This window comes from Thunnus thynnus, chromosome 4 (assembly GCF_963924715.1).
Source record: "Thunnus thynnus chromosome 4, fThuThy2.1, whole genome shotgun sequence".
Lineage (NCBI taxonomy): Eukaryota > Metazoa > Chordata > Actinopteri > Scombriformes > Scombridae > Thunnus > Thunnus thynnus.
Window position 1 is genome coordinate 13,439,256 of NC_089520.1, and position 14,536 is coordinate 13,453,791.

The 14,536-nt window shown below is 39.1% G+C and overlaps 1 protein-coding gene across 1 annotated transcript in view; it reads right to left on the reverse strand.

Moving 5' to 3' along the window:
* Window positions 1-14,536, reverse strand: part of LOC137181232 (cadherin-22) — a 176,491-nt gene that overhangs the window by 124,202 nt on the left and 37,753 nt on the right. The window contains exon 2 of the mRNA XM_067586791.1: window positions 6,279-6,403. The gene's annotated coding sequence lies outside the window, so the exon portion shown is untranslated. The remainder of the gene's footprint in view (window positions 1-6,278; window positions 6,404-14,536) is intronic.

Here is a 14,536-nt window from a genome sequence, read left to right on the forward strand (position 1 = left end):
TACACCCACAACATGTTGAGTCAATATGCTCCTCATCCAGATTCTGTATTGCTTTAGACGCTACCTCACTGCTGCCATTTATACAAGTCAGGAAATCAAAGACGCACGAGTCAGACTGGGCTGAACAGATGACAAAAGAGCACACACAGTCGAGGAAAATGTGAAGATGGAGGGCATTTCCTCCTAGTCTGGAAACAAAGGAAGAGTAGAATAAGACAGCGAGTGGCACTAAAAGACAAAGAAAGTAAAAAGGCAGAGAGAGACAGAAAGAAAAAAGACACACGTGCGACAGGGAGAAAGGAAGATCCAGAGGCACTGGCTGAGTGATTGTTTGTGTCTCATCCTTTACCCCGATGGCACAGGACTCAATCAAATTCTCCTCATTCTTGACCATGCATTAGCCTAGCAAGCAGGGACCTTGTTTCACTCCCTCAATTAAATGCCCACCCGCACATAATTAACAACTGTTTTGTCCACAGATCAATAAAGGGCCTGTTCATTAAAAGTCCCTTTGCTTCCTCAAAGATCCCCTTGCTTAGTTCACTATTGCATCTGAGGAGGTGGCAGCGCCTGGCAGAATTTCCATTCCGGTTTCATGTCTGTGGGTTTTCTTTTTTCTTTTTTTTTTTCAGCTGGTGAAAGATAGAGAAGGAAGTCAAAGGACTGAAAGCTCACAGAATGTGTGGAAAGCTTTTGAAACAGAGAGAAAAGACTTATGGGAACTTATTAGTTTGAATGTTAGAATCACAGGCGCTGCCCTAGTGTGGCTGTTTATCTCATAGTCATTATAATACAGCAATACAGGGGAAGCAACATGTACTGTAAAACAAGAACAGTGGGTTCGTGATTTATATCTTGGTAGCCCTTGTTAACAGTATCCAGCATTTGCCCCCTAAAGACTTCTTATTCATTTATTTATGGTTGAAGAAAAGTGCGGCGGCAAAGCAAGTTTAAAGGACGATTTCTACACATATATGCACCGACCATATCTATGCGCCATGCTGTAATGATTTCCAATAAATGTCTGCATCAACTTCACAGCCTACAACCACCATCAGTGTTTAGAGATGCAAAAATACCTGTTTGTTGCTTCTTGAAAGATAAAAGATCAATAAACGCAACAGGAGCTGGATTTAACATGGAGCACGCCTGACTGCCAGCCACCTGCCATAGCTAACACACCAAATGATTAGACCAGCGGTTGCTTCAATCTCAAAGATACACACACATACACACACACACACAGACACACACAGTTTGCCCAATGTAATGAACAGAGTGCACTACGCTGTTGCGTCTCACCTCTCCCATCTGCCGTGGAATCACTGCATCTCTGGAGATGGCTAACAGGGTTTGAACACACAGCAGTCTCATACTGGGGTGTGTTTTTATTGTGTTTATAGGATTAGCCATCTGAAGCAGTATCTTCAAATTACAGTTTAACATCATCTAGTGTTTTTGCGCCAATGTAGCTCGAAAAAGTCTGACCATTCTTATCTTCTGTGGTATTACTTCTATAGTTCTGCTTTGTGGCTGTTTCTTTGTAACTTATTGTTGTTTAGTTTCTGTAGGTGACAGCCTTGATATGATAGTGTCACATGGTATTGACCGCAAATTGAATGACCAGGTAGCCTTCATAAGAACATATAACACATACCTATACACTATATGCTTTTAAGCTACTCAGGCCAGGCTGCTCTTTCTCTGTATGGCCTTTTTATTAATATATATTTTCTTGTCCTTTACATGGTGCTTGTAAAATGCTATTCCATCTTTAAACATACTATGCTGATATTCTGGCCCATTCCCTGTTGTAAAAAAAAAAAAAAAAATCTATCTCAAGAGACTTAAATAAATAACTGGTCTCTCTCATATTGAATGTGATAGCAATGTAACTCTCCAACCTTGATCAAATATTATGCGATGTGAATGGTTGGTAGATACTGCAAGTGCTCACTGTATTTTTTCAAGCTTTTAGAGATTGTAACAATGCTATTCTCATTAGATTTCAAACTGTTGGATGCCAGCTACTGGTGATGAAGGTTTTTTTTATAATGATTACCTGTGTTTCATGAGTAAATACACTGTGATTAAATAGAATAGCATGTATTTTGTATGTGGTTCTGTTGCATTGCATAAAGCATGTTATCATGTCTCTGCTGATTCAACAGTGCTCTGAAAACATGTTGCAAAATTAGAAAGCACTCAGAGAGCACATGCTGTACCTCTGCTAGGTCAGCACAAAAAAAGCTTTTTTTTAATAATAGAAATAGTTAGGAATGTCTAATCTGCATCTATATTTTAGCCTGCGATGGGAACAGGGGATTCATGCATCAGATTATTTTCATTCAAGTGAGAACTGTAGCTGATGGCAAAAGAAGAAAAACCTTAAAAAATGCTGTAAAATCTTTAAAAACTGGTTTGGGATCCACAGCAAAAACTAATCACTGGTTCCATGTCCCATGGCTTTATTTCCCATTAAATGTGATTGAAATCTGTTGTCTAGATTTTGAGATATCGTATTAACGACAAACTGACACACAGAGCTTATAACATAACCTCCTTGGCAAAGGTAATGAAAAAGATGCTGAATTAGACTGGCAACAATGTCTCATAAAACACTTTCTTTCTCTAAACATTTCATCTGTTTGTATATGAGGACCCAATTTTTCAGAGCCAATTTAGGATCATTCCACCCTTGGTCAGTCTTGCTTCAGATGGATTCCCTTGTGTAACATCTGGCAGTCTCTAGGCAGTGTGCATCCTCTATTCACTCCCTTGCTCATAAACTGGTGTAAAATTGCCCCTTTGAATCTTCTTCACAGCGGATTCCTCATTCAGAGAGAGAGGGAGCCATTCCCTGCACACAGTCAAATTCTTTTTTATTTTGTGTAATATGCTAAACACAGCCACATAAGTTCTCTCTGTCTGTTTCTTTAGACTGATGAATGTGGCAGAACGATTCTGAATTCCCCAGCTCCCAACGCTATGATGTGTGCCAGTCTCCTGGATTATAAGACACATGGAGGCATGTGAGCACACAAGCAGGAGCAAATGAACTCCAAAGCTTTAACACTCTCTCTCTCACACACACGGTTACAAATACAGCAGTGTACGCGCATAAACACACTGACAAGAAGAAACTCATACATGGACACATACAGGCATAGTGTAAATATTCAGACAATTTTTAAAGCTTGCACATTACACATTTCACTAAATTGAACTGTGGGAATTTGAGATTTGGAAAAGCCTCTAAAACCCCCCCTAACTCAGACATGCAGACTTTACAGTCATATTTTCATTTAAAGTTAATCCACATCTTTAGTTGTTAAACCCCTGGGGTTGAAGCAACATACTCAGAAGAATACTTCTCATCTCCAATCATACCAGTGCCCCACCACCCCTCTTCAAAAAATAACTATTCCAAGGGCTAAATTTTAACATGAACTTATTTTAACAGTAGAACTGGTTAAAATCAAAATGCATATATTAAATCAATACATACTATTTATGTTAGTCCGAGGACTGTAGACAGAGAAATTTTACACATTGACCCTGCAACTCTAACAGCAACTCTATAAAACCAAAGGAGCAGGAACAAAATAACAATGTTTTGGGCTTGTTTGTTGATAATTTTTTGATAATACTGCAGTCAAAAAATGGACAAAAATAAATATACAGTCAGTCAGCCACATGGTATGATCTACTGCTGTCATCTGGCCAGCAAACGGTGCCACAAGGGTCACTTTTGTTGCTGTTATTGTTCAAGTTATTGTCATCAAAGCATGAGCTCTTGCATGTATGTGTGATGGACTGTGTGTTTCGTTTCTCTGTGTGTGCAGTAAGTTTGGTTTTGATCAGCACTGAAGGATTTAAAGCTAGTAATACCGTATTCTGGCTTGGTACCAGTGACATACTTTTGACTAGTATAGCTCTTTGAACTGTAGAACCTCTGTGGGGTGAAAAAAAAAAAAGGAAATCACATGTAACATCCTCCTTTTGTATCTGGATACAGCTTTGAAGTCTACTGTAGGCTTTTGTTTGTTTGTTTGTGTGATGACAAAAGCTGTTGCTGAACCTTGTATAAACACGGAATGCATTTTCCTCCAGTAACATTTCACATCACTGGTAGGTATTACTGTATTGTGTGGGGTTTATAGAAGTTGGTTGGATATGCATGCGTGAAATCAGGGTAATAGGTGGAAAGGCACATTTCAGTTTAAAGGAATAGTTCATCATTTTGGGAAACAAGTTGATTTGGTGTCTTAGATGAGAAGATCAATACCACTCTTATATCTGTCTGTTAAATACAAAGCTACAGCCAGCAGATTCTTAGCTTAGCTTAGCATAAAGGCTGGAAACAGGGGGCAACAACTACCCTGGCTCTGTCCAAAGGTAACATATCTGCCTATGAGCAACTCTAAAGCTCACTCATTGACATGTTAAATCCGGTTTGTTTAATCCATAAAAAAAGCAAAGTGTAAAACCAGTAAGTTTTGCACTAGTTGCACTAAAGGTAAGGGAGGTTGCTAGTAAGTTTCTGTTTCTTTTTCATCCATCTATATGAGTGCCCTCTGTCAAGCTATGTATATATATGTATATATATGTATATATATATAGCCAGCCAGTTAGAGACACCTGCTGGTAATAGGAACAATTTAATCACCTCAATTGCTGATGTGTCCTGGCAGCAGCCTTGTGCCCTGTCAAAGTGTCCTTGAGCTTGACACTGCACCCCTACTGTGTCTGCTCGCTCATCACTCTACATGGCAGCATCAGACTAAAATGTTAATGTGCATGTCAGGTGTGAGTATCAAATGCTTCAGGTTAGGGGGAAACGAGAACTGTGGTGTTAAACGTTCACAGCTATAACCTACTGCTACATTAAAAGGCTTTCATCAAACATTATATATATATATATATATATATATATATATATATATATATATATATATATATATATATATATATAACATAAATGTAAATAACAAAAATACAAAATAACAGCAGAGTAGCAGTATTAGGCTGTTACTGGTAAAACAAATTTTGCTCATGTAGTCATAGTTTTTTGAATACACTGATGAATACCAGCGTGCACCACTTACATTAGGATGCGCAGCATCTTTCAATAACTTAATGAAATGCAGAGGATATCACCTTAATGAGTTAAGACTTTAGCTCAGTGAGCATGATTCACAATAAGACTAATTCCTGCAGGACATCCACAGGCTATTTTGGATTCCTACAGGGCATCTACGGGCTCTATGAGACACACACACACACACACACACACACACACACACACACACACACACACACACACAAAATACAACAGCAGCAGCAAAACATCACCCCCGGATGTATCAGATTATACCATGCAGTACATTCAATTACATCTGATGGCAGATGGTGTAAACAAAATCAAACACACATAATCTCGATGATTGGATCCATCGGTTAGATATTAACCCTGATATCCAAAGACCTGACACAGGACTAGACATATTAAGACAAGAAGCAGCCAGCGAGGGCTCTAAGCTGATGACTCAGCAGTTTTTGGATGTGGGGTAATCCAGAGCATGGGGAATACACATACAGTAGTGAAACCCAAATGAGGACAGAATATTGAGTGAATCACACATGGACTGGAAATAGTGTCTCTCTCCTTGTCTCCCTCTCTATTTAATCGACTTGGCTTTAACTAAATGACTTATTTTATTATGATAATCAAGTGGTGATTACCCCAAATGTAGTGCTGCTATTGTCTTGTGCATACAAACATGCTGTGGTTGTAATAGATTGATTAGTAATAATGGATCACATTAATGTATTTATTTAGAAAGAGATTTTGTTTGATTATATGCTACTCAGACTCGCCTATATGTTAATACTACCTCTTCTGTGCTTTAGGGAGGAATTATTTTCTTTATTAGGCTGAACTTTCTCAATCCAGACCTGTAATTTTATGGCCTGTCAACCAATTACTGTATGTTGTACTAGAATAAAGCCTTACGGCTGTTATCAACATTAATCATACAGGTTGACAATAAAATTATAGAGCTTGTATTTTTCTCTTTGTACTCTATGAACAATGTGTAGGATTATCTTATCTAGGCCAACGCATGCGTAAAAGTAGATAATTGGTGGGCAAATTAAACAGTCTGCTGGTCAGTTTACTAATGGTTGTCTTAACACTTTTTAAAATGATTAAAATGGAGAAGCTAAGCAGAACTTGTTACCTCATAGCCCATGGCATATGCAAATAACAGACTCACCATTCCTTTGCCAGATGACCTTGCTGCCACTCTGTGCAAATGATGGCTCTCAGGTCCTTCAGGTTGTCTTTACCACGCCATCCAGCATCAGTCTCTTTCACGCTCCGTGGCTCCTTTTCTGACTTCTGAAAAATAAAACAGACCCTGGAGTGAACTTCATTGTTTTTTCCCAGTTTAAATGAATAAATTCCCCAGTTAGATTTCTAATGGAAGGGTTAGTGGGCAAGCGGGGAGGTGGAAACAAGGAGGAGAGAAAGAGGGGGAGGCAATTTGCTAATGGAACATAGAGAAAAATGGTGTGGATGAAAGAAGAGGCGAAAAAAAAAAAAAAGATAACCTCGGTCTGTCTGGAGAGAGCCAGAGTGAGCTATAGGGCAGGAACTAAAGTGGTTTTAAAAAACACCATCATTAACTGTCATCCTCATCTCAGGTGCAAGGCTAGAGAGCGAGGGATGGAAGAGGGAAGCCAGGAGGGAGGAAGAGGAGGAGGTACTGTATTTGCCCAGCAGATCATTCAATAGCCTACAATCTCCATTTAATTACCTGCTTTACCTCTCCAAACCACCTCCTCCCTCTTCTCCCACTGCCCCTCGTCCTTTACCTCGACTGTAAGATACAGGGGTCCCTGGAGATTGTGGTGCAGCTATTTAACTCTGTTAATTACTGTCTAACTTGAATCTAATCAACCAAACTTTGTCCTTACGATGGCATTACAAAAAGCTCCTGAAACACCGTAACTGTGTATCCAGATTACAAGCCACAGACTCTGTCAGCAGGATGAAGCTCCAGGATTTAGGCCTCTTAATTAAGGGGAACATTATTTACAATCTCTCTCAACTGGCTGGAGTGGAGGTCATTTTAACTAGAAGTTTGGTTGACTTAAAATGCAAGTGCAAACACAGTTCAAAGAGCTAGTTTATGAGCTCAGTTTATGTTGCAGCTATGAGACTTTCAGGGAATTTTACATAATGGGAAGAATTCAACAAATTGTGCAGATAGATTTTTCCAATCATACCTGGCAGACTAATCCACAAATCAATTCATTTCACATGCCTGAAATGTCTGCCTATACATTAAATGTTCATTGATTAAAGTTTCTGTACCATATCTGAAATTTCATACATTTTTATTTTTTTGTAAAACTCTTTAATGACTTTAAATGGCAATCTACTGCAGCCCAAAAACAGCCTCGCAACATATTCAACCTTGTGAAGTTTATAATGATCAATTTCTATCAGTAATTTGTTGTGTTGTTTATGTAGACTATATTTTATTCTAAGGAGCACAAAATATTATACATAAGCAAATACATGGTGATACACAAGTTGCAGAGGCTCGGTGTATGTACAAGAGCAATGACCCAGTACCACTGCTGTTTACATCATCATTAAAGACCACTGTGGGCGATATCACATGCCTGGTTAACCATGTCTTTCTAATAGCCTGTCGTGTTATCTGAGAATACAGGTGATTTTGATCAAGTGGATAAGTGGCCCTGGTCGATAAGAAACAACTAACAGTGTACAGGCACCGACAGACCCTGTTTGACATGATCAAGTGAGTGTGAGCAGAAACATTTATAGACACAATGCAAATGACAATCTGTTTCATGAGCAAGAAAACATTCTGTTTGTCCATTTAACACTACAACACTGTAATTAAAAAAGAAGTTAAAAAAGGGAAATTAAAATAAGAGATCCTAACGAGAAAAAAGAAAATAGTAGGATCCTGGCACTTTTAACATATGTCAGAAAGTCAATATACGTATTGAGATAAACACAAGTGAAAAATCAATTGGATAAATCTCAGTTACTTGGATCTGCCAAGAAAATCCTGTTTGTTTGATATTTTCTTCTCTTGCCCTAGTGGGCTTGTGTGGCACATAATAATGTTTGATAGACTACATGTTTAAACTTGTAAGCCAGGCTTGCTTAGGACATGGAGTTTTGACATTTAAGCATGATGAAAAGTCTACTTGTAGCGGAAAACAAAAGGAAGCTTCAGGAGATTATTGTTGAAAGGTATGTAGTACAGGGCCTTAAGGAGGTGCTGAAGCTTTGAGCCTATCATGAACAAACACCAACATGGTGTGGATTCCTCACTGGGCTCGCAATGTTTTGTTTTTTAGGGTTTTTTTTTTTTTTTTTTTTGCTTCTTAATCTTCCTGTCCTTCTCCTTATTCCTTTTGTCTCTCATTACTTTTACATGTTGCTGTGATGGTGAAGAGTCTTTCATCACTTCAGAGCATTTTAATGTATCAGTTCTCTATCCCCACAATGGCAATTTGCTATAGTTTTGTCACTGACTTCAAAAAAATAACAAAGCAGCCATTAAGTCAATGTGAAATCTTCAATAGATTTTCATACTGGTGGCGATGTTTGTCTTATATGAATGATTTTATTGTTAATCACTTGGTTGTCCCGTGTTCTTAAAATACCTCTCATTTTTAGGACTATTCAAGTAAATATACATATTTAGGATTTACTGACTCATTCCCTGGAAATTAACACTTATACCACTAATATAACCACTATATACCAAACCCAAATCTAAACCTCAACTTAAGCATCATTCTATAATTAACTGAGAAAACAATGGTCAACCACAACATTTAATGCATATTCAGAGAGTAAAAGCACTTCAATGTGTTGCTTCTGTATGGGAACATAGAGTCTTTCTCTGTTTAGTAATTTATCATCTGCTGCTGACATTGTTAAGTCCAACTACAGACAGTAACGTACAATCGCCCAGCATGTATCAGGACTAGTCAGATGACGGCACCTCCATGACACTCAAGTCAAATCATTGTTGGCCAAATCCAATGAATTAATGGTACGTTCTCTGTTCAAAATAAATTTGCAGAGTTAAGAGGGACAGCACTGGGGTTAATGTGCAAAGTTATTAAGAAGTCTTTCTCTGTCTAGTCTGGGGAAGATAGCTTTGTTGCAGACTTTCCTCAAATAGATTTGTAAAACAAGAAAGTGCTGTATGTTCCGGGGGGACTATGTGTTACAAACAAGGATGGGGCAGCAAAGGAAAACATTTGTCCAGAACAAATTAATTTTGCTGAGATGGTTCCCAATGCAGTTTAACACAGTCTAAAAAGATGTTTTCTACACTTTGACAAATGGGACACTTATTATTTAGTTTATAAAGAACATTTTGCTATTTTGGCTTTACACGAACACAATTTTAAAAAACTCATATACAGATTTCATTATCAGAAAAATCCTAATAAAAAAGGAGGGCGAAACACAAAGAAAGTGATCTTTCACGTCTTGCATCTTTATCCCCCCCTTAGGTATTTTTTCTTTCGTTGAATTAATCATGTAGGCCCCCCTTGAGAGCATGGGACATGGTCTTCTGTGAAGCAAATCCCATGCAGCCTCTCCACCTCCCAGTGTGTATTTTTTGCTGCATACTGTGGCTCTGGGGGAGTTTTACACCAATTCCCAGCAGGCAGGAGTCTATTTATACAGGATCCTAAAACACGGTAGCTACAACCCCCCGTCCCCCTCACAGCAGCAGCTTTAGGTGACAATGCTGACACACAGCCAAATGATAGTCCAATCTAATCTTTTAATCGCTCCGGTAACTTCATGTCTGCGGGTGAGTTGGGGCAAGCTAGCTGTGGGGATGGGATATCGTCTGAAGAGATATGATATGATCCTTGAACACATATCAAAAAACACACACTAACTCACATGCAGACTTACACACACTGTCCCGCTCAACCCCACCCTCAGAGTACTATGGCGAAGCCTCATGTATCTGTGGGTATTAACAGATCAGCGCAGAGCAGCAGCCACCCTGCTTTAAAGTCGTTTCCTGAGGTAGTGCTTCAGAAGCCTGCTGCAGAGGAGGATAAACGCACAGCAATCCCCCAGGCCCAGCGCCTCCTCAGCTCCACTCAGCTCTCTCTTTGCTGCCCCCTCCTTCTCCTCCATTCCTCGCTTATCCCCACTTTCCTTCCATCCCTCATTATTTCTATCCCCCTTCTTTTCCTCAGCATCTCATGCTTTCTGTCCTACTATCTGTCCCCTCTTTCCCTCTGGCCCTTCATATAATTCTCCTTCCCGTGCCTTCCCGCTCCCCTCCCATTTTGTGTCCATCCCTTTCTCCTTCTCTCACCCTCATCTCGCTGTCTTTCTTCAGACTTCAGTAATGAACGAGGCTCGCGGCGCATCTTTGCAAGCTAGAGAACAAAGAACTGATGGTTATGCATTGTAACCCTAGTTCTGTTAAAACAGACTGAGCCCTGTAATGGGACTCTAAAGCCTCGGCCCCTCGTCTTAGCGCCTTCATGTCAGGCCATGCTATCCCAAACCCTCATCCACCAAGATTTAAGTGACTAGTGGCTCTTCAGGAAAACTGGTTCAAGTGCAACGAGCATATGTGAACAAACATAAAACCTCATAAACATTTACTGAGTGCTTCAGTGACACAATAAGAAAAATGAAAATATTAATGACAAGTAAAGCATCTCCAGAGCTGTGGTGAACACCAAATAAATAGTAGTTCCTGAATATGAAAAAATGACCGAATAATCCATTGATGTCTGGCTTTGTTCAGTCTGCGAGTTTTGCTTTTGTCCAGATGACTTTCTGATAAGGCAAAGAAACTGCTTTCAACAGGGTCATAACGACAAGTGTGATTTTGCATCTGAATAAACTCAATTATCGGTGCACAAAAATAATACCCCAAAAACATAATTCAATGTCAGAAAAGGATGTGACTTGAAAAATACAACATATTTTCTGTTTGTAAAAATGTTGACTTTTCAGTGATAAGATATTTATTCAGGAAATTGACAGTTTCCGCATCTCTGTTATTTTATTGTCAGTCAGTCTCCAGGGGGGAAGGTGCATGCAATGAGAAATACTGTAGTCAATATATTGCATTTACACCGTGCCGAGAAATGCAGACAGAATGAGTTCATCACATGTTGTTTTAGAAAGAAAAAAGGAGAAGAAACGATCATCTAAAGCAAGTGCACTTCTTTTTGGGATAAAACAATATAACATTTTCATCTGTTTATTGTTCAAGATAAAGATTTTCATGTTACAACAGCAAAACAACTGAGCACTGAAATGAGCTTTGCGAGAGCGTTAGAGGGGAAGAAAGCAAAAAAATGGGTGGAGGCAGAACTTTTTTGCAGGTGCAATACTTGTTAAAAACTAGACAGAGAGAGACAGCTTAATAGTGTCACACAGACATACAGGGAAACATCTTGCCATTCAGGTAGACAGAATGACAGACAAACATGCAGACAGACTGACAGGCAGACCAGGGAGGGGTAAGTAGGCTGAATCCAAATTAAGCTGATCAGAGCTCACTGTGAGTTAATCTATTTATGTGGATAAAGGACTTCCCTGTGGCTAAAAAAACATCAAGTTATGATTCAGTCAGTATTTGTGTGTATATGTGTGTGTGTGTGTGTGTGTGTGTGTGCATGTGTGCATGTATGTGTGTTTAAATGTGAGTGAAAGAGAGCATGTGCGATTGTGTGTTACCCAGTGTGCTCTGTTTGTATCTGTTTGTCCATATTTAAATAAACCCGCAGACTCATGAGCCTAGAAAGCTTTCTTAACAACTAACGGCAGCAATCTGTGTTTGGTACTCCACGCACTCACACTTTCAAACGGACTACAGCCTACCTCGACGAGTGACTCAAAAGGCTAGAGATGTATTGATTTGTAAGGCAAAACCATGCTAATTACAGACAGACTGTCAAATCTGACAAGGCTGACAGAGTCTTCACTCAGGTATTTTGTTTATGTATCTAAGTCCAACACATCCTCATAATTTAACAACCACATATTCCAATTCTACCTGCACTCCAGAAGGACCCATAGAAGCGTTTTTTTCAAAATTAGGAGCGTAACATGTTGCTTTCCAAAACCACAGTTTTTTTCCAGCTGAATTTTAGACCCATACTGTCGTTCTTCTTGTGATGACGGGCTGCGCATTGTGTGAATTGTGTGAGCGTGTGCATTAGTGTGTCTGTGACTTCTTGTATGTTTATATGAGAAAATGTGAAAGTGACTGTCTGCTGCCAATATGTAGGAGTGTGTGGGAGGGGTGTAGAGGGAGTGCAAAAGTGAGAGTGGTTTGGAGTGTAATTTTTGAGGAGCGTACTCTAAATGAATCTACAGTACACTGGAAGCTGCAGAGACTCACAAGGGTTTATGAGCACCCCCCCCTCTCATGTGTATACCACTTCAAACAGCAATTAGAAAGCAAAATAAATACCCAAGTCAATCAGACACCTTTTCTTCATCTTTCTCATCCAGCAATCTTCGCCAAAATACATCAAGGGTAAATGATTGCAGAGATGGTTATCAACAACCAGAAATTCAGTAATACCAATGCATTTGATGAAATTAGGTCTCAAAGAAGAAAAAGACTGAGCAAAAAATGAATACAAATTCAATCAGCTCTGTGTACACTGCCTGCATATCAAAGAGAATGAGGAAAGCGGAGGGGCTGAAGTAGAAGGCCAGGAGATTTAAGTTTGAAATAAGCTTCAACTTCAAACAACTCCTGATTTTCATAAAATGCTTTCAACACACTGTTGAGCTTGAGCATGCATGCCATGAAAAAGCATTATTTACTACTGAGAAAAGGAATAGGAGAGCTATACAGTGAGTCAAAAAGACAGGAAGGGAAGGGGCAATTTCCCTTGCCTTTCTTAGTTGGCACAAGGTTCCCCTGTGCAGAGCAGAGAAATAAAACATGGGCTGAGCAACATGACGGTATCCGATGGAAGTGAGAGAATATGCCTTTAAGATAACACGATCAAGGAAAGGAAAAGGTTCTCCTAGCTCCTCTGGGTTATTCTTATCTGTTTATGGAGCCAGGCTGAAGTGAAGCCCTGTTAAATTGGTCTATCCAATACAGTGAAGCTGAAGACTGAAAATTTTCCTGTTGATATTTAAGTCTCTTAGACGAGGCAAGTTTCAAAAAAGATAAGTAAAGGAGATGCGGCAACAACATTCATTCAGACTGAGACTATAACTGACTGGAGAAAAATATTCAAGACTTCTAACTTCAAATACAGTACAGGACTGTATTACTGTATTTTTATTCAGGTATTGATTGAATTTCTTATCATAAGACGTAGCATGAATCCTTGCTGTTTGATTTCTGTTTTGTATGTTACAGCTGCGGTTTCAGGGAATGCTGCATCGTTGCACTTTTTATATGCACCCTCATGACTGACAAGGCAGAGTCTCTGATTAAACTTATAAAGTAAAAGAAGGAAACCCCAAAAGCATTTTTAATACAAATTTAATGCACTATACATTTTCACACTAACAATCTGGCTTCTTTATGTCTGACACAGCTTTTTGCCTTTTTTTCAGCGCACGAGCTTTAAACTTCATCTCCACAAGGCATCTACTCCAAAACTATTTTTCATACACCTCAAGTCTGTGTGTAAAAGTGTGTGTGCTTTACTCTGTTACTCTGAAAGAAGACCTCATTATGATGTTTCAGAAAATGGCAGCCGAGAGGAGCAAAACCATTTCTGAAACACAAGAATGATAGTCCTGTATCTCCACTGGTAATAGTTTCCTTTTAAGACATGCAAGGGAGAAGTTTTTAAGAATTGTTGAGAATATTATTGAATTCCAAAGTATGGGCTATTCAGCTTAATGCAGCACGAGCTACGGATGCAAACAACTCTCAGATGTCTAAAGTGAAATGTGATTCAGATGCTTTCGAAAACAGATTTGGGTGTCATTTTCTAAAAGTGCTACACGCTTTGTAATTGAAAAGGCAAACAATAATTTTCATAAACTATTTTATCTCACTCTGTCTGTCTCTGTCTTTGCCTCTTTAACTTTTAAACACATTTTCTTTTCTTTCAAGCTCTCTTGTTAGACATTTGTCAACAGGCAACGTAGATACGTGACTCAGCATGGATGTAAACAGTTTTACTGTGAAATGGGTTTACTTGTCCTCTCAGATTTTAGACTGAAATACTGTAGGTGTTAAAATAAGACCATGACTAATTACAATTTAACAACTATGACCAGCTTATTACTTTTACATGTACCCCAAAAAAATAATATGTTCAGTGCAGAGGAATATGTGTAGACGTCTCTGTACACTACTGTTTGTCCCCTTTTATGCATTCATCCTTCATGTCTCCCTTCTCTCTTGTTCGTCCATCATAGTTGATGATGACTATGGCATGGATGTAGAGCTCTGAGGTGCAGTCACAAGTCCCTCCTGCTGCCTCTTCAACATAGCAC